General features: G+C 36.9%; 1 protein-coding gene across 2 annotated transcripts in view; it reads left to right on the top strand.

Moving 5' to 3' along the window:
• The window catches only part of LOC126371438 (mucin-2), a 105,783-nt gene that overhangs the window by 15,300 nt on the left and 65,792 nt on the right, over positions 1 to 24,691 (top strand). The window contains exon 2 of one of the 2 annotated variants that reach the window (XM_050016727.1): positions 8,078 to 8,133. The exons of the other annotated variant lie outside the window; for it this stretch is intronic. The gene's annotated coding sequence lies outside the window, so the exon portion shown is untranslated. The remainder of the gene's footprint in view (positions 1 to 8,077; positions 8,134 to 24,691) is intronic. 2 annotated transcript variants of the gene reach the window in all.

Below are 24,691 nucleotides of genomic sequence, written 5' to 3'. Positions count from 1 at the left end.
AAAATGATAGGTCGAATGGTTGGTAATTGTTACGTATTATGGAATGTTACTTTATTTAAGATCGCGAATAACGGTAAGTATCCATAAAAAAGGGGAGTATGTCCGAGTGATACTTTAAAATCGATTTCGAAATTATTATTTTTTTATTAATCTTACGACATTGCTCTTGTCATGATTATAGAGATATCGAAGCAGTCGTCATAAAATTAAACCGTAAAGTAGACATCGAGTAAATAATCGTCGTAATCGAATCGAGTCGAGTTGTTTTATTGTTTGCTCGAATCGAAGAACTGAAGAGGAAGAAAAATAGCTCTTAGGTATCAGCAACGATGGATGGGATTAAATTGAGAATTCTGTTTACTGTACCTATTGAAATAGCTAGGTAACCATAGCGGATGTTGCGTAGCCTAGCAGTTCACGATATTGAAGTCCGGGTTTGATTCCCGGTGGTGACTTTGTCAAAAAATTAAAAAAATAATTAATTATGGGGAATTATGTCCCCGAGTGAACAGCCTCCGTGATCTAGTGGTTAGAGCGTTAGGCTCACGATCTGGAGGTCCGGGTTCGATTCCCGATGGGGACATGGTCGAAATCACTTTGTGAGACTGTCCTTTGTTTGGTAAGGACTTTTCAGGCTTGAATCACCTGATTGTTCGAAAAAGTAAGATGATTCCGTGCTTCGGAGGGCACGTTAAGCCGTTGGTCCCGGCTATTAGCCGTAAAAACACCTCCGCCAACCCGCAGTGGAGCAGCGTGGTGGAGTATGCTCCATACCCCCTCCGGTTGATTGAGGGGAGGCCTGTGCCCAGCAGTGGGACGTATATAGGCAGTTTATATATGTCCCCGAGTAATGAGAAAATAGGTATTATCACGTTAAAGCTGTACAACGCCATCTATCTTGTTTTTGGTGAACATAGCCTAGAAAGTTCCTCATTGGTAACAAGACTTGTGTTAGAACAAAAATTATAGTATTTACACCAAACATCGACGCAATAACACTTTTTTTACGTGACTTATTGTAGATTTGCCGCAGATGGCATTAACTACTTGGCCAGACAAATGGGGAGCGCTGAAGGCTCTCAGCCGGTACAACGTTTAAGACATCAGACCTGAGGGACCGCAATAACACTGCGCACAAAACTAGTGCACTGTACCACCACTCCGTCATTGAACTTGACACTTTTTTGTTTATCACCGAGGTCTTTCACACCATTATGTAGCGGAAAAATAAAAAAGTATTTTTTTATAAGTACGGAAGTAACTGCGACAATACTTTTTTCCTCGGTCCCGTTGATATTGTTGACAGTTAGGTACGAGAAAAAAGTGAGAAATGGCTTTCTCTTGTGCGCATTGCTATGCTGGCTGGCCATCGGTTAACTTCACAATATACACGGCCTGGTCCCCTAGAGACATCGATCCTGCAAGTAGGACACGGGTTCTCAACTGTTAATCTGTCTAGAAACCTCAGACCCTTATCGAGCCTTTGGGAATCAAGTTTAGAAGCCATTTTGGCTAAAATGAACTTTATGCTTTAGTCTATTCCATAGTCTCTTCTGACCTCGGTGAGAAATAGGCGTGAGTTTATGCATGTGTACACTCTACATGTGTACATGCACATATGCATGCATACATGTCTGTGTGTGTGTGTGTGTGTCAGGATCGAAGCAAATGGAATTCCATAGTCTCTGCTACCCCGGCGTGAGTTTATGTATGTATGTATAATCTAGTCTAAAAATTGTATATCGTTTTCCATTTGTCCGGCCAAGTAGTTAATGCCATCTGAGGCAAACCTGCAATTAGTCACATAAAAAAGTGGTCTATATTTTTCTGTAGATAAATTTCACATACATACATAAACTCACGCCCGTAATCCCAACGCTACCCATTAGAAGGCCAAACTTTATCACGCTGTGGTCAAATGGAAAACAGTTTAAGAACCGCTGGACAAGAGAAATTTGCAATAGCATTACCTTCGACGTGCTCCATAAATCTACCTTCGTACTTGGATGGATAAGTTCAAACTAGGTTTTGGTCTGAATTATTAACTAAATTACAGATGCTTGGCAAGTATTAGGAAGTTTCGATGTGTTTGTAGTCACGGGTTTAGAGGGGTTGACGTGAACCTTACATAATATATGCCGATGACTGTACTTATTTAAAATAAATGATGGTAAGGTGTAGATCTAAATGTTGAAGACCGTATGTTAGTTAGGTAAGTACCAAAAAGGCTTTATCGTGCATATATACGGTATTATACACATTGAACGATTTCTCATGTTCCTTAATGCAACAACATTTGTAAACGTAACCTTAAAATTAATAGTTAAAACGAGACTTAAAATTTCATTATTTATTTTATATTTATGTCACTACAGTGCAGAAACGCCAATGTACGCAAACTTTAGAAACATAACTACTATAGGTAACTTAACTATGTATAGGTACTTAAACAAAGAGTAAAAAATATTAAAACATATTTCACACATCACACAATAAAGAAAATCTACCAACGATATCCTATCATACGTTACTAAGCAATTTAATCTTATTTATTATCTGTTTCTCTCAAGTACTTAAATACATTATTTTACTCCAAATGAGATCGCCAAACTACCAAATATTTTACGTCAGTCATTGTGAAAATAATAGTAATTTTATACAAAAGGTAAGTAAGTAATTAAAATCTTTATTTCCTCTTTCAAAATACATAGAATAGAGCATCGAAATAGATGCCATAAGGTAATTTAAGTATCGGCTGGCGTTTGAACCGTTTTTTGCCAGTGGTACTAACAGTGGTACTACCAGTGGTACTACCAGTGGTACTACCAGTGGTACTACCAGTGGTACTACCAGTGGTACTACCAGTGGTACTACCAGTGGTACTACTAGTGGTACTACCAGTAGTACCATGGGCAAAATTTTCTTCCCGTAGTACTATAACTAGGAAACCCCGTATTTTGAGACTCTTAAGCCTCCACCTTCAGATAGAAACCTCCAAGAATAAACAACAATTAGGGAAACATAAAGACGTAACCGCAATTAGTAGCAATTTCAATACAATAGTTGTTACATTCCCACAAATATACCACTCGTAAACAGAAATGCACAGTACAATTATACAGTAATCTTCACAGTTTCGCGAAGACGAACTAAGTACCTACAATATATTATAACATTTCGATTTATAGTCACTTTTACATAACGTTATTCACACGTAATTATTATTGTGTAATATAATAAAATATTTATAGCAATATTTTGCACTATGCAAAATGAATTCCAATAGTAATTAACCTCAATTCGACTGAAATTTGGCTACGAAGGCGTTATCATCTTTGAATTCTAAAGCAGGGAGGATATTGGTCAAATAAATAAAACATAGAAAGATGAATTCATGGAATACAGAATTAGGTAGGCTCGAAAGGAAACTTGGCACAAACAGGTTAGGGGTAATAACAAATAAGAAGAGCAATAAGAATGTTAGCGTACGGTCACGAGCATTAATATGTATACACTTTGGTACCACGTCACATTAACTTTTTTGACAAATTGAACTGTAAGTCACACTAAATGTCAAATATGTTAGTGCGCAGAGTCCTAAAGTGGGTACATTATATTGCTCATGACTGTACAACTCAGGGAAGGGAGTTGTCGACTTTTATTACTCAAACAGAAATATAATTTTAACATTACTTATCAATAATAAAACCGTACGTTTTGGCGCTAACAAGACACTGCCAATCCTCGAGTTGACAGTTGACGTCTAACGTCAAACGAGAGGACACGTTTACAGAGTGAGTTACTAATACGAGTAATTGAAGTTAAAATAATTTACAAAAATTACAACAGTTTATATAACTAGGTAGTTGTACATTCAATTATAATGTAATTGCGCTTGCATGTTTTCAACTATAAGACGACGTTATCGAGTCTTCAGCTTAGATAGAGGCAAAGAAGAAGAGAACGTACCCATTTAAATTCAAACCTTATCGAAAATTTGATTACCTAAGCAATATTTTGTTTTCATAACCCAATTTCCACAGCCGGGATCAAACCCAGACCATCACGAGTCCCGACCCGACACGCACATGCAAATACTACAAACAAACATATTCAGGATTGAGGGTCCAATAAGTGAATTTACTCTTTAACCTTGCTCTGGTGGTCAAAGTGAAAGAACAGGGGTGTACATAGGAATATTTTGTGAAGCAAATACACGTAAAATAAGTACAATGTGCTATAAGATGTGTAAAATGGTGAACAAAGCGACCGTGTACGCTTTATACAAATTAGGTTATAAAGGTTTGGGATTAAACGGTTTATAAATGGCTTCTTCTTTTAACTTGAGATGCTCTTATTTTGGGTAGGGACATTAATCAATTTTGGCAGTTTTTCTCATGGAACTTGGACTAATCATCTATGTATATTACGATTAAGTACATAATACAGGTTATCATTTCGATGAATAGTTACAAGATAGTTTTTATCGATCATTGATAGATTTTTAACAATAATCTCAACCTTATGTGCAAGTAAGTACGTGTTCCTATTGTAACGTATTTAAATCAAAGGTTTGGGTATATCCTGTCTGTATGTTGGCCGTGTATATTTTCTCTATTCACGCTATCGATTTGTTTGTGGTGGTCAAAAAGAAGTTTGGTACATTTGTTTAGTCTTATTATAACATTTCTCGTCTTAAAAAGTGAATGCAACATTCATTTATTTATTTATTCATTAGGGTATGTTACATGTCAAATAATTAATCAATATCAACATTAGATATATAACAACCGGGAAGGGCACAACCACTTCTAATAATTACTAAAATATAATACATACATAATATACATAAACAGCCTATAAACGTCCCACTGCTGGGCACAGGCCTCCCCTCATTCAACCGGAGGGGGTATGGAGCATACTTCACCACGCTGCTTCATTGCGGGTTGGTAATAAAATGTAATACTTCGAGATAATTATTTATAAAATTACATGTTATGTAAAACTACGTTACAAATAAAATATCACATATTTAAGTCAGTTTGTAATTCGTACAGTCATGAGCAATATCATGTAACTACTTTAGAACCCTGTCGCACTATCATATTTGACATTTAATGAGGCTTACGGTTTAATTTGTCAAAAAAGTTAATGTGACATGGTTTCAAAGTGTATACATATAAGACCGTACCTGTGCCTTAATCATCTGAAAACTCCAAAATAGTAAATTATTACGTACAGTATAACACACGCTACCGTACCTAGATTTTACGGAGAACTTGTTCTTATAAACAGAATTAGAGATACGATTCGTCTTGCAAATCCCTGACATAAATAATAACAGATTTCGCTGCCCTGAGGAATAAATTATGACGAACCCGCTTAGAATGTAGATCATAAACGAATAATTGAATTAAAGAATGAAAACTTTTTCGATTTTTCCAGCTTTTGTATCGTATTTATCTCGATTTCCGTATTTCTACAGGGCTGTTTTATGATAAAATATTTATAAAATAATAAATACTTAACATGTTTTTTGTCAGGGATTATAAAGTATAGGAGTGTCTTTGTTCAGTAAAGCATGCTGCATCGTGATTTTAATATTTTTTGGAGATTTTTGAGCGGTGAAAGTAGTTGACAAAGTAGTCGATTTATGACAATATTGAAAAGCTCTAACATATTATTTTAAAATGCTTACCTATTTGATGAAAAACACAGTAAAAACTCCCGTTTGTTCAGAAGCCAATTTAATTCGAAACGGGGCTCATCGACATTGTAATTTACAGATAATACAGATGTCCAACTTTTATATCATGTTGTAAAAGAACCTTGTTTCATTTAAAGCTTTACAATGGTAATGAGAAAAAATCTCTCGTACTTGACACGGTTGCAATGAAATTTCTAAAAAAACTTTATAGAAATACGGAACAGTAAGCGATGACATCATTGTGATAACGAGTGTATCTCGGACGGAGACAAGAGCTGGTCTTTGTGAGAACGTAATGAGAATGACCCAGAACTAAGCACTAAAGCCTAACGCACACTAAAGCCGTGTCAGAAAAGCGACTAACGCGCGTCACAATAATTCCGAGTAATACGTTTTGTTACAACTCTCTCTAGTCATAAGTCTTGTTTCTGCTGTGCTGTGACTTGCCTGACCATAGCACGGTTCACGACAGATGTTTTAACATGTAGACAAAACTCAAGCCAGAAATTTCTAAATCTACATGAATTAGAATTGTAGAAATAACGAGAAAAGATAGTCCAAAACTGCGAGCAAAATACCCTAGTGTTGTACGCATTTCTACATCCACATAAAACTATTCTTGAACTATATCCCATAGAGTAATTTTGCACTGATTAAAATATCACTGTTCACCGTCTGTGTAAGGGTTAAACTTAAAACAGTGAGCATAAGAGCTCTGTTGGAAATTGTCAAGTGTAATACTAAAAGTTTGGAGTGTCATAGTATTAAGTTTCCTAGAATATTGTGTTAGTGTGAAGCTTTCAAATTGCATAGAAAATAGAAACATCTACGTTTACTTACGAGCAATGCAAATAATATGTTAATAGTAAACATAGACAATTAAAGCACATAGGTAATACCGAGTTCTTACCGCGTTTAAAATAGGGATATGAGACTCCCGATATTTCAACACTGTTGCAAGTGCCATGATTACGAAACGACCCATGATCATGGCACTTCCACTTTCGATAGTATGTGTTTTAATTACGATAATAACCGCGTAAGAGATTTGGTAGCTCATATTGTAGAACGCTTGTCTCTGACTTTGAAGTCGCAGGTTCGAATCCAGTACAGGCCTAAACCATGATTATCGAATTTGTTTTCGAATTCATGTTTGGATCATAAATGTAATCAATCATGTGCTCAGCGGTAAAGGAATACATCGTGAAGAAACCCACATTCCCGAGAAATGAATTGTCGGAGGTATGTGACCTAACTTGTGTTAGGCTGGTTTTCCCATCGCGGGTTGGAAGGTCAGACAGGTAGTCGCTTCTGTAAAAAACCGGACCTGTCAAATCTTCAGGTTAGGTGAGCGGACCCCGTGAAAAACGGGATAAATAATGTATAAACATAAAGCAACTTAAATAATAGGGTGGGAAATATTTATTTTATAGTAATAAAGTGTTAATTTAATTTTACTATTTTATTGATTTTGGAAATATAATTTTAAAAATTTAATTTTATAATTGCTAATGTGAATACGAGTAACATGCCTGAAATAAATTGATTTTATATTTTATTTATTTATTTATTAAATGTCAAAATATGATAGTGCGACAGGGTTCTAAACTGGGTACATGATATTGCTCATGACTGTACACATTTCGATGACACGAAAATTACAACGGTATTATGATATTTCGTGTGTAATATAATAGCACACGCCCTAGTCCTAGCAGGGTATAATGAGGGCACGTGCCTCCAGTAATGAGTTTGAGAGCAAAAACTCATCGTGTTTATGGCTCTGGCTCCCAGCGGGCTCCAAGGAAATAACTTTCTCGATATTGCTTCTAATGATCATAAAAATTGTATTAAATATTTGATGGTGTCTGTTTCTTCTCTGATTGTGCGGAGATTAGATTTTTGTGTACGACTTCGAAAAGGGTGAAAAATTAAATGTTTTTTGGATTAAATATACTTACGTCATTTGCGTACCCTAAGTTTGATTTGTCAAACGAGATGCTGTAATGCTGGGACGCCAGTGTACAGTATGCACACCTACTTCTTGCCAGATATGTTTAAGTCCCATGTAATACGGGGCGAGCTTATTACTATTTACCGGACACAAATGAATACTGGAAACTTAGTAATATAAATTATTATCTGTGTTCATACGGTAATTCAAACTTGTAAAGTCGATTGCCGGGATTCGTCATTGGAGTTCATATTAGACTAGATTATTATTATGTATTTAAATCAGATTACAAGATCCATAAATATGTAAATAAAAAAAAAGTAATAAAAAATATCATCATCTCCCTAGCATCATCCCGTTTTCACATAGAGTCCGCTTACCTAACCTGAAGATTTGACAAGTCCGGTTTTTCACAGAAGCGACTGCCTGTCTGACCTTCCAAACCCGTGAAGGGAAAACCAGCCCAATACAGGTAAGTACACATACCTCCGAAAATACATTTCTCAGGAAAGTGGGTTTTAAATAGTAACAAACAAACACAAAAATATATTAATCATGCATTAAATTCATCCAATGGGGCAGTCGAATCTCTCTGCAATGGCTGTCAGGATGCTATTTTGACTTTGTCTAAGGCGTTGCGACAGAGATTCTGATTTCTAACGAATTATAGCTTGAACACCATCCGAGCGCTCTTCCGCGAACATACCACAAGCATTGTAGATTGTCTGTGACTCTGCGTTTCCGAATATTAGGAGTAAAGTCTAACAAATGTAGGTAAAGTAGTCCCGTAGCAGAAATACTTTTAGATCGCTGAGGGTTAGTACAGCGGATAAGCTCAAAGTAAACGTGAGATTGAAAATATATCGGGTATCGGAAACCACGTAACGCTAACTTATAGGCCGCTCCCGGCAAAGTATAGCGCTCCTGGTAAGTATAGCTCTGTGCGATAGGTATGACTCACCATAGGGTATTCCGTCGCAAAATTAATTCATTTCTTTTACTTTTGCAATGGGAAATTCCGCTTGAGATTAACTCAGCATAATGAGCTGGATCATCTCTCAAAGTTTTCACGATGTCACTAATACCCTGTATATTATTATTACAATTATTAAAGTATAATATGGGACTGAAAATAATTAAAAAATCGATATATTTTTCATGAATTTTCCAACCGGAAATTCCATTTGATATCAATTTAGAATAATGGTCGGAATCATCCTCCAAAGTTTTCGTTACGCCGTGTGAACACTTTATATGTATGTATAGCTTTTTCAAATACGCAAACGGGACCTTAATGCGATCATTAATTTGCAAATCAAAAAGGACCAGTGCTCTCATTTCGTGTACCGGACATTATGAGGTTTCTTCACAGTTTCTCAACTCTTTGTAGTTAATAGCTAAACAGCCCATAAATTACCGCACTCAATACGACTCGCCGACAGCAATTCAAAAAGCTTTTCAATTTCCTTGTGTAACTACGTTTGTTTTTGTTTAGAATGCAAACTCATCTGGCTTTCATAACTCGCTTGTACAAATGGAGTGGTAGTCGTATAGAGCGATGCAATTATGTATGTGGGTATAAATGTTTACAGAAACATTTTTCGTTTTAATGTTTATTCAAGTTTTCAATTTGTTTCGAAGTAAAAATAATTTCGCAGTCCGCCGTCATACTGAAACTTTTGAGAGGAAATGTTTTGTTATTTAGAATGAAAAACTAATAATGATAAGTCCACTGCTGACAACATATCCTGAGAATTTGTTTATCTAGTAAAATCCAAATCTGATTTTGAAGTTATGTATGAGGATTCAAAAAAACGACGAAATGTTTCGAGAAAAGATAGGTAGTGTGCGCTTCGCTTTGGCCGTCTTTGCAGATAATGAAAGAAAATGTTTTAGAAGCGTTATAATTAAAACAACATAACACGTAGCTTCACGCATATATAACCGGAGGGGCAGGCAGAGGTGTAGTAGTATACTATACACCCACTCTTCGCTAGCTATAACGGGTGTTAGTGACATCGTAACGAAAAAAAAAATGGGACGCCTATTTTATTGTACTAAAAACGATGGTGGGTGTTTTTCTTGTCGCAAATGTTTAATTAAGATTTTCAATTTTTACTGTGCCGCAATGTAAGTCGAACAACGCGCCACACAGACGCTAAACTTACGCGCGGCTACGTTACGCGTGTGAGATACGATGTTGATATCTAGGTAGGAGTTTTCATTCTCTTGTATTTAGATGCTTAGTAGTGGTTCAACGTTTAAAAATGTTGTTTGTTGAAGTAGAACACCTACTGCCACGATTTTTCACGCACGGTACCTACCTACCAGTTATTAAAACGTTCCTAACTTATTAACAATAAAAACCCTACTCTTGCCTTACCTTAATTGTTATTCCTTCGGATGAAGTACCTAGGTAGGTACCCTAGAACATGTCACGTCACGTAGGTATGCAACATCGCGTTTCCTCCGCGGTAGGTAGGTATCACACGCACTCACAAACACAACACCTTGCTCTTTAATAAACATCAACAATCTTCCATACTTTTGCGCAGTAAATGGTCTATGATCTATCATCATAGTCGACACTACTCATTTACAGAATGAAACAAACACTCACAAACACGAAAAAAATATCCTCGAAAAACATCACGCGATTCGGGTCAAGCTTAGTATTCGACTGAGCGGAAGCGCACGGCGGCGTTAGCGCAAAGCATCAAAGGCGCCGACTAAGGGCGCCGACGACGCACCGGCCGCGGCCGCGTCGAGCCGACGACTAGAGAGAGAGAGAGAAGTATGTTTATGGTGCAAGTGACAGAGAAAGAAATAGTATCTGTTCGTATGCCTACTTTATTGGCGAGCGTTGCCCTTGACCCGTGCGCCGGCTATTCACCTGCGCATAGCTGAAGTTGTAGATACGTTATTATTATTATTGATGACATTGATAAAATTTAATAATTAGTAATTTTTATTTGTTTATTTTAAATGTGCGTTCTATGCAGCTTAAAACACAATATGGGACTGAAAAAAATCTATTATTTTTATGAATTTGGCGACAGGAAACTTCACTTGATACCTATCAACTCAAAGAAATACCTAGTATCTGTTCGTAATGCCTACTTTATTGGCGCGCGTTGCCCTTGATCCGTGAGGCTATTCACGTCCGAGTATCCATCAAGACAGATCAAACAAGCCCTAACTCGGAGGTCTTGCGTCCCAGGATCCTTTAATTATGTCTTAGAACCTTCTTGGCCTATGTGGTCCAGTGGTTGAGCGATGGGATGCGGAGGGTCCGGGTTCGTATTCCGGTGGGGACATATCACAAAAATCTGTTTATAAGGCCTTTGGTTGGGACGTTACAGGCTGATCACCTGATTGTCCGAAAGTAAAATGATCCGTGCTTCGGAAGGTACGTTAAGTCGTTGCTCCCGTCTACTAGGTACTTATGTAAGCACGTAGCCGTTACATGAATATTGTACACAGAACAGGATAGGTTTAATTAGTTCTTTACTGATGATTTAACAATGAGATTTAAAACTACGAATAACTTAGTACTTAGTACCTCGGTACGGTACCAACATGTAACAAGAAAAATAAGATCACTCCACTCGGACAATTTTTTTCTTTGAACATGCCGACATTGCCTACGCGGCGGAGTTGCCGAACTATCGATAGGTAGATTATCAATTGTTGAACTTGAAAATTGTCTAAACTATCGAAAGTAGTGATAGTACATTTAGATCGATACTAGCGATAGTACCGATAGGTCTTGCTTTGTAACATTTTCGATTTTTGTGTAGCGAGGTTTTGCGTAGGTACTTACATACTAAGTTGGTGGATGGTTGACATAGTAGGTAACTAATTACCTAATCTGTGGTGGTTGTGTTAGTTGGTTGTTAGTTATTCTAATGACAACAAAGAATACAATTATTTACTGTTTCAACTGTTTTAGGTAGATAATGGCCCCGATTCCTATGAGTAAATGAATGAATAACCCGGTCGAATCAAAAAGGTATCTCGCTGGTAACTTAATTCTGTCGGTTGTTTTAGATTTCTGCTTAAAATTGACGTGTATTCCATAAATTTTATGCCTGTTGATTATCCGTCCATTTAAGAATAAGAATAAAATAAATTTATAATTTACGATAGACAGAGAAAGAAATAGGATCGGTTCGTAGTGCCTACTTTGTAGGCCGCGCCGCCGCCGCGCCGCCGCCGCGCCGCCGGCGTGCGGCGCGGGGCGCGCGGAGCGGGGCGTGCGGAGCGGGGCGCGCGGCGCGGTGCGTGTGGCCGTTGACCCGTTCGAGCAGCTGTTGTCTCCATTACATCGAAAATTTTCGATAATTTGTCATTATTGTTTTTTTTATTGAAATTTGGGTTCTATGCAGCTAAAAGCACAATATGGAATTGAAAATAATTAAAAACAAAACTCAAAATTTCATGAATTTTGCGACGGAAAATTCCACTAGATATTAACTCAGAATCATGGTCTGAATCATCCCTTTCAGTATTCGTTACGATGTCACTAACACCCGGTATATTATGAAGGCTTATTCTTGTGATAAGTGGGATCAACCCACGGAATAGAAGAAATAGGTTGGAAAGGCCCTAACGCGCATTTTGTATATGAACCCCTGTCGCCGGTTCAACTCCATTTTCTTTTACTACTACTCCTACAAACAGATAACTACGATAGCTCAACTGCTTCTCAGTATTTTTGTTTATTGATAAACTAGCTTTTGCCCGCGACTTCGTCCGCGTGGCGTGTTATAAAAGAGAGATCTTTGTGTGTCTGGGAGTGCATATCAAATTTCAAGCATCTAACTTATGCAGTTTAGATTTTTTCATACAAATATTTCTTCCCGCTAACTCCCGTTTCCGTGGGAATTTTGCAATATCCTGTTGCAACTAAGCTTCAAGTTAACTAAGGTACCTGCATGCCAAATTTCAAGCGTCTAACTTAAGCGATTTAGATTTTTCATACAAAAGGATTTTCCTGCTAATTCCCGTTCCCGGGGGAATTCCGGGAATTCCTTTCTTAGTGCACCTCTACGGTACCTAAGCTACGTCTCTTCCAAATTTCAAGTGCCTACGTTTAGCCGTTTAGGCTGTGCGTTGATATGTCAGTCAGTTAGTTTCTCCTTTTATATACTTAGATAGCCGATAATACTAAGGTTTTTAGCTTTCCTGTAATAAGGAGGGATCTCCTTGCATGATAGTCGATATTTGACTTCGTGCCCTGCAGGTTTTAATGCACAAGACGACCTTTTAATATACTATCGCGGAGCTCCGTGCATCGTAGAGTTTGCGGACTAGTGGGGAGCAAAGTTGAAGTATGAACTATTTGCTCATACTTGTATGGCGCGCGTTTCGCGCTCACTTGGTCCTTCCAACCTCTTTCTTCTATGCCGGGGATCAACCCAATGTATTTTAGAGTAAAAAGTCTTGACTACGAGACGTAAACTTTTGGCAACTTTAAGGTTTGTAACTTGAACATTTTGTCATAAACTTGATGCATTTTTCAAGAGAATGCGCCTCTGTAACTGCAGGTATATTTGGCAGCTCTCCAAAGATGTTAGTTGGAACACGTTTTGTAACACTCTCTATTTTTCACAGTTACTTACGGGAGAAAATCTTTATTTTAGGGTACGGCTCGACTCGGTGAAGGCTTTTTTGGAGACAGAAAGATAATGTCAAACAGCCAAAGGACATCCTCTTTTCTTTTAATCTACGGTACAGAACACCTGTTTTGGTATTCCTCGTTGTTCTTTAATAGTACTATATATGTATAGAACGGTAACTCTTCGCCCCGCACCCCTGCACCAATGGGTGACTTTCCAGGTTACGTTCATCTAAAACAATATATAAATGGCGCATCTTCTACCCATTATGATTCTGATTTAAATAAAGAGCAGCAATATAGGTAGCAACATCATTTTCTGCATAATGTGAACAAATATCAAGCAAAAAACTTTTTATATATGCTTCCGCCATTACATTGTGACCGACCTCCGTGGTCCAGTGGTTGAGCGTTGGGCTCACGATCCGGAGGTTCTGGGGTCGATTCCCGGTGGGGACATATCACAAAAAAAATACTTTGTGGTCCCTAGTTTGGTTAGGACATTACAGGCTGATCACCTGCTTGTCCGAAAGTAAGATGATCCGTGCTTCGGAAGGCACGTTAAGCCGTTGGTCCCGGTTACTACTTACTGATGTAAGAAAGTAGTCGTTACATGAGCCATGTCAGGGGCCTTTGGCGGCTCAATAGTAACCCTGACACCAGGGTTGACGAGGTTGGTACTCCACCTCACAACCCACACGATAGAAGAAGATTACATTGTATTTTGAAATTTTGTACCCGACTAATGAGAAAAGAGGTAATTATCACGTTAAAGCTGTACAACGCCATCTATATTGTTTTTGGAAAACGTATCCTGGAAAGTCCCTCGTTTTAGGAAAGTTTTTTATTCTAAAAAAACAGTATCAACATATTCGTCGACACACTCCCTCGTCTCGAAAAACTTGGACAGTTACCAAGAAAAAATACTTCGCGAAATAGTTGTAGTACAACACCACTGGAAACATTTTCTAAACTTCCCGGAACATTACGACAACACGAGTTTCACATCCAAGGTACTCTTGTACCCTAGTTACTGTACTCTTCTCCATTCGAGATCAGTTACAGACCATTCCGGCGAACATTTTGGGTGTAACGCTATCTAAATTGCCACTGCCGTGAGAATGACTCCAGCCATTGAACACCAGATATGTAATTGGTTAAACACTTTTTGTCCTAAAAAGGGCCCTTAAATTGAGCGCATAGAATAGGAACATACGTAAATTAACAGAAATTCCACTTATAATTTGTTTTTGAATACATAAAGCGAAAAGTTTGCAGGAGATAGAAACCTGCAGCAATTATTGGTACTCGCGTATAATTTGTGATAAGTACTGGGTAGCAATATGACTAACTGGTGTAAAGATTATATCGCAAAGCGTTTAGATATCACTATCTCGACTTCTAAAACATACACAGAATGCGAAAAATCATGTTTTTATATTTTTTTATGTCATCCCCACCTTAAATAGAGCGTAAGCCATGCCCTTAATAAGGGCCCTTATTACGAGAAAGGTAATGTGACATTACTAATGTCCCTGTCTGTCGTGCTCAGTGACTAATTTACGACGAAAGTAATTACGTAAAGCAAACAGAACCATGCTTTCTTGTTACTCTTGATGGTAATTTATGGCTAATGCTTCCAAGAAGCGAAATTATACAGAATATTGTTTAATGTGTAACACAAGTCAGTAATTTCGTTAATGTGATAGTGCATTAGGCACAACTTTTTTTTCATGTGACGTTGACTACAATAATTCTATTGCTCAAAAATTGCTCTTGGAATTTTCGTGTTAATTATCATAACAATAAGTTTCGTGTACAATATTCCTCAGTCTTAAAATATTAAATATTTATATCGTAAAAGTCAAAATATTATAAGTACTTCTTATGAAAAACATCGAATCACTTCCGTGTTTTGTTCGACGAAAAACGAATTTCATAACATTTAAAATTTTGAATTTGGAACATTAATATTAGGTACTTAAGTGAAAATTAAAAACCTTATCCTGCCTACTGTAAAATGTAATTTCTTGAATATTTAATATTCTACTTTTTAAGAAACATAAACTTGAGAGGTGTTTCGAATTTTTTGATGAGTTTAGATAAATAACTTATTTCTTTGACGGGGCCACAAAATCGAGGCCTTACTCAATCCGCGCCTGCGCACAAACGGCTACAGTTATCCGTTGAGAAACAATAACTGTTAGATTAATTAGCTTAACATTCACACCCTGTCTAAAGCAATATGCATTCAATGAGACAAGTTCAATTACATTGGTAATGGAATGCATAATTGAATGAATAAGCGATACTGGTTGGTTTTTACAACATCCGCGGCGGCAAGAAAGTCCCTTATTGTATGTTGTTACTGTTCGTATTAGAATTAGCTCACAGGCGTATAATAAACCGCCAATGAACTGTCAGACAATACAATGGATTACGTTTATTATCTGTTTATCTGCAAGGAGGTATGTTACGTGAGAATTGTTCAGTTTTAATGATTCGCGTGGGTTAATGAGAGTCAAAAGAACGGTATCCGACAGCAGTGTTCATTTTTTACGAATGATTACTAGGATTTTGTATTGCAGGGTTCTACTTTTAGTTTAGGTATCAACTCCTGGATGAGTAATATATCTAACACATACATACATACGCAAACTCACGCCTATTTCCCACCGGGGTAAGCAGATTATGGAATTCCATTTGCTTCGATCCTGACATACTTCTCTTGCTTCCTCCACATTCATCAATCGTTTCATACACGCACGTCGTTTAATACTAGATCGTACGGAACCTTTTCTAAGGACATCTCCAATTTGGTCAATGTACGTTCTTCTAGGTCTTCCTCTGCCAGCGCTACCACCAACCTTGGCTTTATATACCGCTTTCGTAATCCTATTATCCTTCATCGGCTCTACGTATCCAAACCAACCTAACATTTCCTTCTCAATCTTAGTTACTACACCCACTATAAGATGGCATAATATAGTTTGACATTGTATAGTCATAAGCAATATAATGTACCCACTTTAGGACTCTGTCGCACTAACATATTTGACATTTAGTGAGACTTACAGAAAATTTGTCAAAAAAGTTAATGTGACATGGTACCAATGTGTATATATATTAATGCTCGTGACCGTACTTAGTAAATACATAAACAAATATTTGACATTAGAAATGACATATAAATAAAAACGTGCTATTAAAATATTGTATTGATTATACGTATGTATTTTTTTGGGTAAGCATAAATTTCCATAATGTTATCTGCGCAAATTAAGTAGGTACGTTTTTTCCAAGTATTTATGTTTTTGTGTGGGCGTTTAGATTTATTCCGTTATAATCTAGATTCAGATTTTTAATATATTCTGTCTGTAAAGAAAATATTTTCAGAATTTTTCTTTGTGGTCGTAATGAGCTGTCGTTAATGTTAATACAAATAATAAAAACCTGTCAGAAACAGTTGAAGTTAGGAAAAAAAAAATCGTTTAATACGTTTGCTCGCGCTCGTTTAGCCACCTGTCCCGGTTTTGTCTATCTTTTTCCCCCGAGCGCCGGTAATTTTCTTCAGAGCGTTAAGCTGTGTATTCATTGGGGAATATCCCGGGACTGTATTTGCGGGACAAAATTTGCGGGACTTACTCCCATGTGGCTAAACTGTGGAATGTTTTCGCGGAGAATCAAGTTGACACGTGCAGTTGATATGGCGCGTGTTGTGTTTTTTTTTATTTAGTGTTTATTTAATATGTACGCAGAAGAGGCAAAGTGATTGGCCACTTAATAAGACTCGCTAAATTTAAACACCATGGAAGGGAAGATAGCAGGAAAGCAAAGAAGAGGAAGACCAAGAAGAGCTTACATGGAACAAATTAATGTGAAGGTAGAACGTCATGTCATTTAAAGTAGTGAATGAATTGGCCATGGATAGTTAAGAATGGAGATTCCAAACCGACGTATGAGGTTTCAAATTTAAAGTTGAAATTTTTATCATAGATACGGGTATACGGAGGATCGACACAATGACCGATCCTGTACTGCCCGCGTTCAGCGCTTTCCCGTGATCTTTAGAAGGTCATCCTTGATGGTCCACCTAGTAGGGGCCTACATACGCTGCGCTTTTAGGCCCACGGTCGCCCACGCTGTGCCCCCGCTGTACCTCCGCTGTGCCCACGCTGTACCCCCGCTGTGCCCCCGCTGTACCCCCGCTGTGCCCCCGCTGCACTGTGGAATATTTGGGTGTGTTTCGGATCAAAAATCTGTAACTCCGTCAATTTTAAAGATAGAGCGATGTAATTTTGCACTAATATAAAGGAATATATAACAATTCATATAAGTAATGTTTGGTGAATTGAAATTACGCGTATTTTTTTTTATTAAATAAAGAAAACTCACAATCGTTTAAAATGCTATATATTTATTGAAATTTATATTTTTAGTTATATTATCTTACCTGTATTTCTTAACACTAATTACTCAATTAACATAACTTATCATATTAATGATAAAATAAAATAAAAAATGGTACAGTACCTATAGCTATACATTATGCTAAACATAGAAATTAATCAAAATTTTCTTAATATTATTAATTTAACTAGCTATGTAATAGGGTTTCTTGTTAGTTTCATTGTATCTATAGATAAGATTCTAGCTGCAGTGTGATCTAATAGATCTTGAATTCTCAATATTTTCGCGTATGTGTTTGTGATTTCAATTGTTGACGATGGTGGATAGCATTCCTGTTTCATTTGTTGTATTTTGTAATATGGTGGAAATATTGGACAGTTTCTTTCATCTGTAACGTTCCTGAGATACAGATATTGTGCTTTAGTTAGTTCCAAGTCGATGAAAACACTGAATGCTTCTTCATCTGTAAGCGTTTTGATTATTTTTGCGTTATCAAAGTGATTCAAAACGAAAAGCTTTTTTTCAGCATCAGCCAACCTTAATTCTTCAACTAGTTTTGCTTCCGTTCCTTCTCCCATAGAACGCAATCCTTGAAGATATCCGCCCAGAATGTGCTCCAAACCATATTCGTTCATCAAAATAGTGTTTCTTCTTTTTTTGCTTGATTCTGAAGAATCTCCATATGTCACACACGGTCTTCCTCGTTTACCAGAAGAAGTAGACGGTGTTGAGTCTGTTGACACGTTTTCTGATGTAGGTATAGTCACGGAATATTCAGAATCCAGCCAATTTGTGTTATTTTTTAAAAATATATTCTTATTGCGTGCTGCTTCTTTCCAGCGTCTATTAAACGCAGGGATGATAGTCTGTTGGATTTTACCAATTATAAAACATATATTGTCTTCTGATACTTGTTTTTCCTCCAAATATGTCGAAAGTGCCGCAGTCGTTTTACCGCCTTCTATATAAGATTCTATTAATTCACGTTTACTACAGTTAAAAGTAGACATTTTGAAGAGTAAAATAGCCGTACTATACGAAAATACCACTGAAATTGTAATGGAAACATATTTTGTTACCTCCCTTTATATATTGTTTCAGAATGTGTGAATTAATTCAGATATCTATTTTCTCACGGAAAATGACACCAAAATGATAAAAACATAACAATATAAAATAATCAATTGATAAACTATACCACAAAGTATTGTTAAATCAAGTCAACCACGAAACCGCAATTGATAGCAATTTCCGTTCCCTGACTAGGATTCGATTTTATCTCATATCTCCAAAGTTCGCAAAAAATCGCAGCTAATTTTTATATATGTTGTTGATAAGTAACTAAACTATCAATTAACATTAAAATCAAAGCACCGGTAAACGCCGGTAAATGTTAAAAGCTTCGACGAAGTTGAAGAAAACCTTTTTTTTCCTCCATTTCTTCTTTAATTTTTTTTACGTATATATTCGTATTAAAAACAATCAATTTAATTTGTTTAAATTTTCCGATAGATAAGCTTTTCAAAAATATATAATACCATATACCTTTCATTTTAAGTTTTAAAACTATCTGACTTTGAAAATCGTCAATGAGGAACTTGATATTTCCCAATTTCATGAACCTTAACTTTACCAAATGAAAACAACTACTTTCACCAAATATAATATGAATTGCGCTACAGAATATGAATCTCCGACTTTCGAACTATTATATTACATTGATAGAAGTACCTATTTCAATTAGTGAAAAAATGAATTTTGATACGCGTTTGTTCTACCATATTCCATAGTGCGCTGTACCCCCGGTGTGCCCCCGCTGTGCCCCGCCCACTGCCATTTCACTTTAGCAATTGTTTAGGCTACTATTGTTGGTGACTTTCGTTCTTCTTCGGATCTCCTCATTCCTGATTCCATCACGCAGAGTAACTCCGAGGATAGCCCTTTCCATCGCTCTTTGAGTGACCTTAGTTATTTGCTCCTAATTAGATGTTGAGATGAGACTGCATTTAGTCGTTTGCTTTATTTTCCTCTAAGATTTTAAAGTGTTCAAGTACTTTTATTTGTAGCGTAACCAATAATATCTGGAACCTGACAGAGGGCAGCAGTAAGTGTCAGTAGTAGGTATTCAGAGGCGGAGGATAGGAGTCCTAGTACGGCTTTGAAATAGACTGCTCTGGGCGCTATCCCACTCGCGTCAGACAAAGTACTGCGGGCCGGAAGGCAAGAGGGAAACCACTGCCCTATTTTTCCCTAAAAAGTAGCATGGAGAATGCTACACCGACAAGAGCGTGGCTCTTCAATCAGTGATGAACCAATAATACAACTAACAATCCGGGCTATTCGTGACGTTCTTTCATCTACGTGAAAACGTGACAAATGTGCATGCAGCACGATACGTTACCGGTAAAACTGATTTGTGACGTTACCGGCAGCTAACTGGATCGCTAAGGCGGTATACACACCGCGAGCTTTCGCTGTAGTACTGATTTTAGATCCTTTTTTTTTGACGTGACTTATTGTAGATTCGTCGCAGATGGCATTAACTACTTGGCCGGATATTTTAGATCCATAAAATAACATAAATTGCCTATATAATTACTGGGCACAGGCCCCCTGTCATTCAACCGGAGGGGGTATGGAACATACTCCAGCACGCTGCTCCAATGCGGGTTGGAGGAGTTAAGATCTAGACACCCAAGTCGGACCTTCGGCTACAATATATTATCTTAAGTTATAAGAAGAAATTACGTTTTATTTTGTTATAAATAAATTTCAGGACTGACCATTGAACTTGGCACCCATTTAGATCTCAATTGAACATGGCTCTCATTTCACATTTATGTTTTTGTTCAGATCCATGTCACATTAACTTATTTGGTAAAGTAAAACTTTTCACTAAATTATCTAAAACCAATAATGTACCAACTAAAAAAATGGGTGTTTTGGGATGTGTTATACAAAACCAAATGGCTCAGTTCATCACTCAAAGACAGTTCATCATTTAAAAAAAGGATATTATAATATTGCTAAGGTAACAGTTCTCGTGGTAGTCAAGATTACGAAAGCTTTTTTCCGTTCGAAATCGATTGCAAGTTGGCTTAGTTGTAACAGATTGTAACGTTCACAGTTCTAAAGGTTACAAAATGAATGCGAATGTTCGTTGGTTGGTGCTTCGAACCATCGCAGTAAATAAGTACTAAGTAAAGTTGCATTGTTAAAAAACACGCAAATGCTCTCGGTGTGTAAACATATTTATGGGTAGCTGGCAAAACGGCGCATCTTTACGAAAATTGTATATATTTGTGCTTTGCCCTTTGAGCAATGGAAGGAAATAAAGTTACATAAGGTTTGTTTACTTCTCTGCTTGGAAGTGAATTCAATGCGACTTTTTGGGGCGAAAGAGCCCAAAAATGTACAGTACGCTTTCGTATTTCGGGACTGTTATGCAAGACTGTTTTAAATTTAGCTCAGTAGAGCTACATAGTAATGTAGCGCCTCAAATCGCATACGCTGAATTTTTAGTTTTATTTGGAATTAAAATCACTATTTCTCAACAGGATAACATCGATAATTGTTTTGTTAATCAAATCAAATCAAATATACTTTATTGCACACAACATACAAAACAAATTAACACAGATGATGATAGATACAGTACAATCTGGCGGCCTTATTTAAAAGAGAGAAGTTAATTTGAAAAATTCTGGAGAATTCTGCCCGTAATGTCATCGTGGAAGGCATAGGAATTTTTCAAATTCACTTCTCTCTTCTTCTCTGTTCTGTGATAGTGATTATAATTACCTACCTAAAACTGAAAATTCTGATAGCGCGTAGAAGAATTTAGATTTACTGGCACTTTTAAACAATACAAATAAAAATAAATTATACTTTCTTGCACCAAAATATAAAAAAAATACATACAAAAGACTCATAACTACATATTATGTTTATGTGTCATCTTTTATATGTTTGATTAAGTACATTTGGTATGGTCAAGTAAAAAATTGTGTTTCTTCTTTTAATAGATGATTGCGGTATGGCAGATAAATATCAAGAACCGAGCGACAATGTAGAAAAGTAACGTTTGTAAATTGATTATACCAGAAATCAAACCAACTTTTTGCCAGAAAAATACATACGAAAATAAATACGAAATTATATTACTTATTATTCTTTTTTAATTATGTTTATTGCACCAGCCCGTGCACCAATGCATAATCTTCTTTCACCCTAAGGTTGCCTGGCAGAAATTGCTGTTTAGCAATAAGGCCGCCTATCGTGCTTATGTTCTTATTCGTATGTTTATGTGCTTTGTATATGTCGTTGTGCAATAAAGTATTATTGATTGATTGATTGAAATTCACCGCCATTTTATTTGTAAGAGATAAATATTAAGATCTGCTACAAGTTGACAAGACGTGCCTGTGTTTATCCTAATAGAAATAACGGTTCTGAGTCTATACATATCTACAGATATATGTACCTATGTACTTACCTTATGAATGTACATGTGGGAGGTCTTTATTATGTTAAAGGACAGAAAGAGTTGATGATAATATTTGTTTAGGCCGTCCCATTACGAGGACAGGGGCGAAATGTATTTTCATTCAATTTTAAAACTCATTTCTAACTGTTGCCACAAGCGGTATAAAAGCCTGTAACAGGCTTAAAACGAGTGGGTTGAAGTTAGTTAAACTGGCATTTGGAAAATGTTCTGATTACTTAGTTGTATCTTAGTAGTTATTTCTCTGAAAATAGCATGTGGTAAAACGTAATTTCATTTTGCTTACTCTCAAATAACTGGGGAAGAAGAAACCCCTAGAAAATAATCAATGGTGTAATCATCCCAAAAACTGGATCATAGTGAGCCCAGTTACCCATTATCAAATTAGAAAAGGGAAACTCGCCCCTAGGCTCAGTTTAAGACTGGGACGAGATGTCTCCTAAGTCTAACTGGCGATCTATTATTGAATCCATACTAATATTATAAATGCGAAAGTGTATATGTGTGTCTGTTTGTTTGTTTCACGGCAAAACGGAGCAACGAATTGACGTGATTTTTAAGCGGATATAGTTGAAGTGATAAAGAGTGGCATATGCTATTTTTTTCTCTTTTTTACCTGCCACTTTCCTAAAATGGGGATGGAATTTTGTATAAACTGCCAACATTCTGCAATTTTCTATGTAGATCTCGTTCATATGCAATCTGTTTGACGTGTACTATCAACTTAGTTCTGTCGGGTTATTGGCCAATATAAAATTTTGGAAGGGTTTTTAACTTTCTACCTAAAATTGACGTGCGTTCCATAAATGTTATGCTTGACTCGTCCCTTTCCTTTTCTGTGGATAAGAATATGACAGGTATTATAACTCAAAATAAACTTAAACGGTGTTACCGGAATCAGCATAGTTGTGTACCTACACTAATCCATAATATTGTATTATTTAATTATTATTAGATTATTATTTAACTTAATAAGTGAATCTGTGTCACGAATTTGTTATTTTTAAGCTGAAGTTGACATATTATTTATTTTGTTTTATTTTTGATTTCTTTTTTTTCGAACGGGAACGATTCATTAATATGAAGTTACGAAGTTCTCACATCCTTTGAAGCGCTCGGGTAGAGATCTACTAGAGGTAAACGGGTAGGTGTAATTATTACAGCAGCATAACTACGACTAGGCATGGCACTTAGTTAACAGGTGCACTATATATATAGTGTAGTGTGCACCATATACAACGTAGTGTACACTATATAGTGTACTGACGTCACTCATTAGAGACGTAGTGTAAAATGTTATTGCTCTGCTGGACTGGGAATAAAAAAAGAAATCTATATCAAAAATGCGTTTGCGTTTGACCACAATATCACTACAGGTCATGGCCGGATCGTGAATTTGTGGGGCCCTGGACTGAAACTACTTGGGGGCCTATCTTAATACTCAACTAATAGCAAAAAATATTTTAACAGACATTTTTTTTTCAATTTATGGTCTACATTTTAGCGGGATCTGGGGGCCCTTAAAACTCAACTAATAGCAAAAAATATTTTAACAGACATTTTTTTTTTTTTTCAAATTATGGTCTACTTTTTAGCGGGATCTGGGGGCCCCTTGTGATCCCAGGGCCCTGGGCTGCAGCCCAATCAGCCCATAGGTAGATCCGGTCATGCTACAGGTCAATATAGTAATTTTCTATTCTATTCGCTCTAGTTTTAAAGATTCTAAGACTGTAATGGGGAGGGAACACAGTTTGCGGCAGTTCATTCCTTTGTTTTGCCGTTTAGGGAAATTGATGTGATATAATATTCGTATGTCAGGATCGAAGCAGGAATTCTATAGTCACTGCTTACCCCGGTGGGAAATAGGTGTGAGTTTATGTATGTATAATAATCTAACACTAAGTTAGCACTATATGTTGCCTAGTGTGCACTACGCAGTGACGTCGCTCATTAGAGCTGGCGCAGTGCAAACTACGGTCGCATCTGACCGCGTTTAGTGGGAAAATTATGGAGTTGAATTTGGTCATTGCGGTCCTGTGGTACATCGGCTTGCTTCTCAATCAGGGAGCGCGCAGTTCGAACCATGGTACCGGAATTGCACGAATGAGTTATTAATTAAAACACATAATAACGGGTTCTTACCGCGTTTAAATGGGGATATGAGACTCCCGATATTTCGACACTGTTGCAAGTGCCATGATCACGGGATGACTGATGAGATTGGAGTGGAGTAGGTAGATCCATAATTTTCTACGGGCAGACATATCTGTCTACCCTCTTTCTTTGCCGCTTGTTTATGTTTTTGATATCGGAATGTTCGGAACATGGCACTTGCAACAGTGTCGAAATATCGGGAGTCTCATATCCCCATTTAAACGCGGTAAGAACCCGTTATTATGTGTTTTAATTATGATAATAACCGCGTAAACTTAAAAAAAGTTATTAATTTATCTTAAGTGCAGTTTTCACTAACACAGTTGGCTCGACCATTATAGC

This window comes from Pectinophora gossypiella, chromosome 12 (genome assembly GCF_024362695.1).
Source record: "Pectinophora gossypiella chromosome 12, ilPecGoss1.1, whole genome shotgun sequence".
Taxonomy (NCBI): domain Eukaryota; kingdom Metazoa; phylum Arthropoda; class Insecta; order Lepidoptera; family Gelechiidae; genus Pectinophora; species Pectinophora gossypiella.
This window is presented reverse-complemented; position numbering and strand designations above follow the sequence as displayed.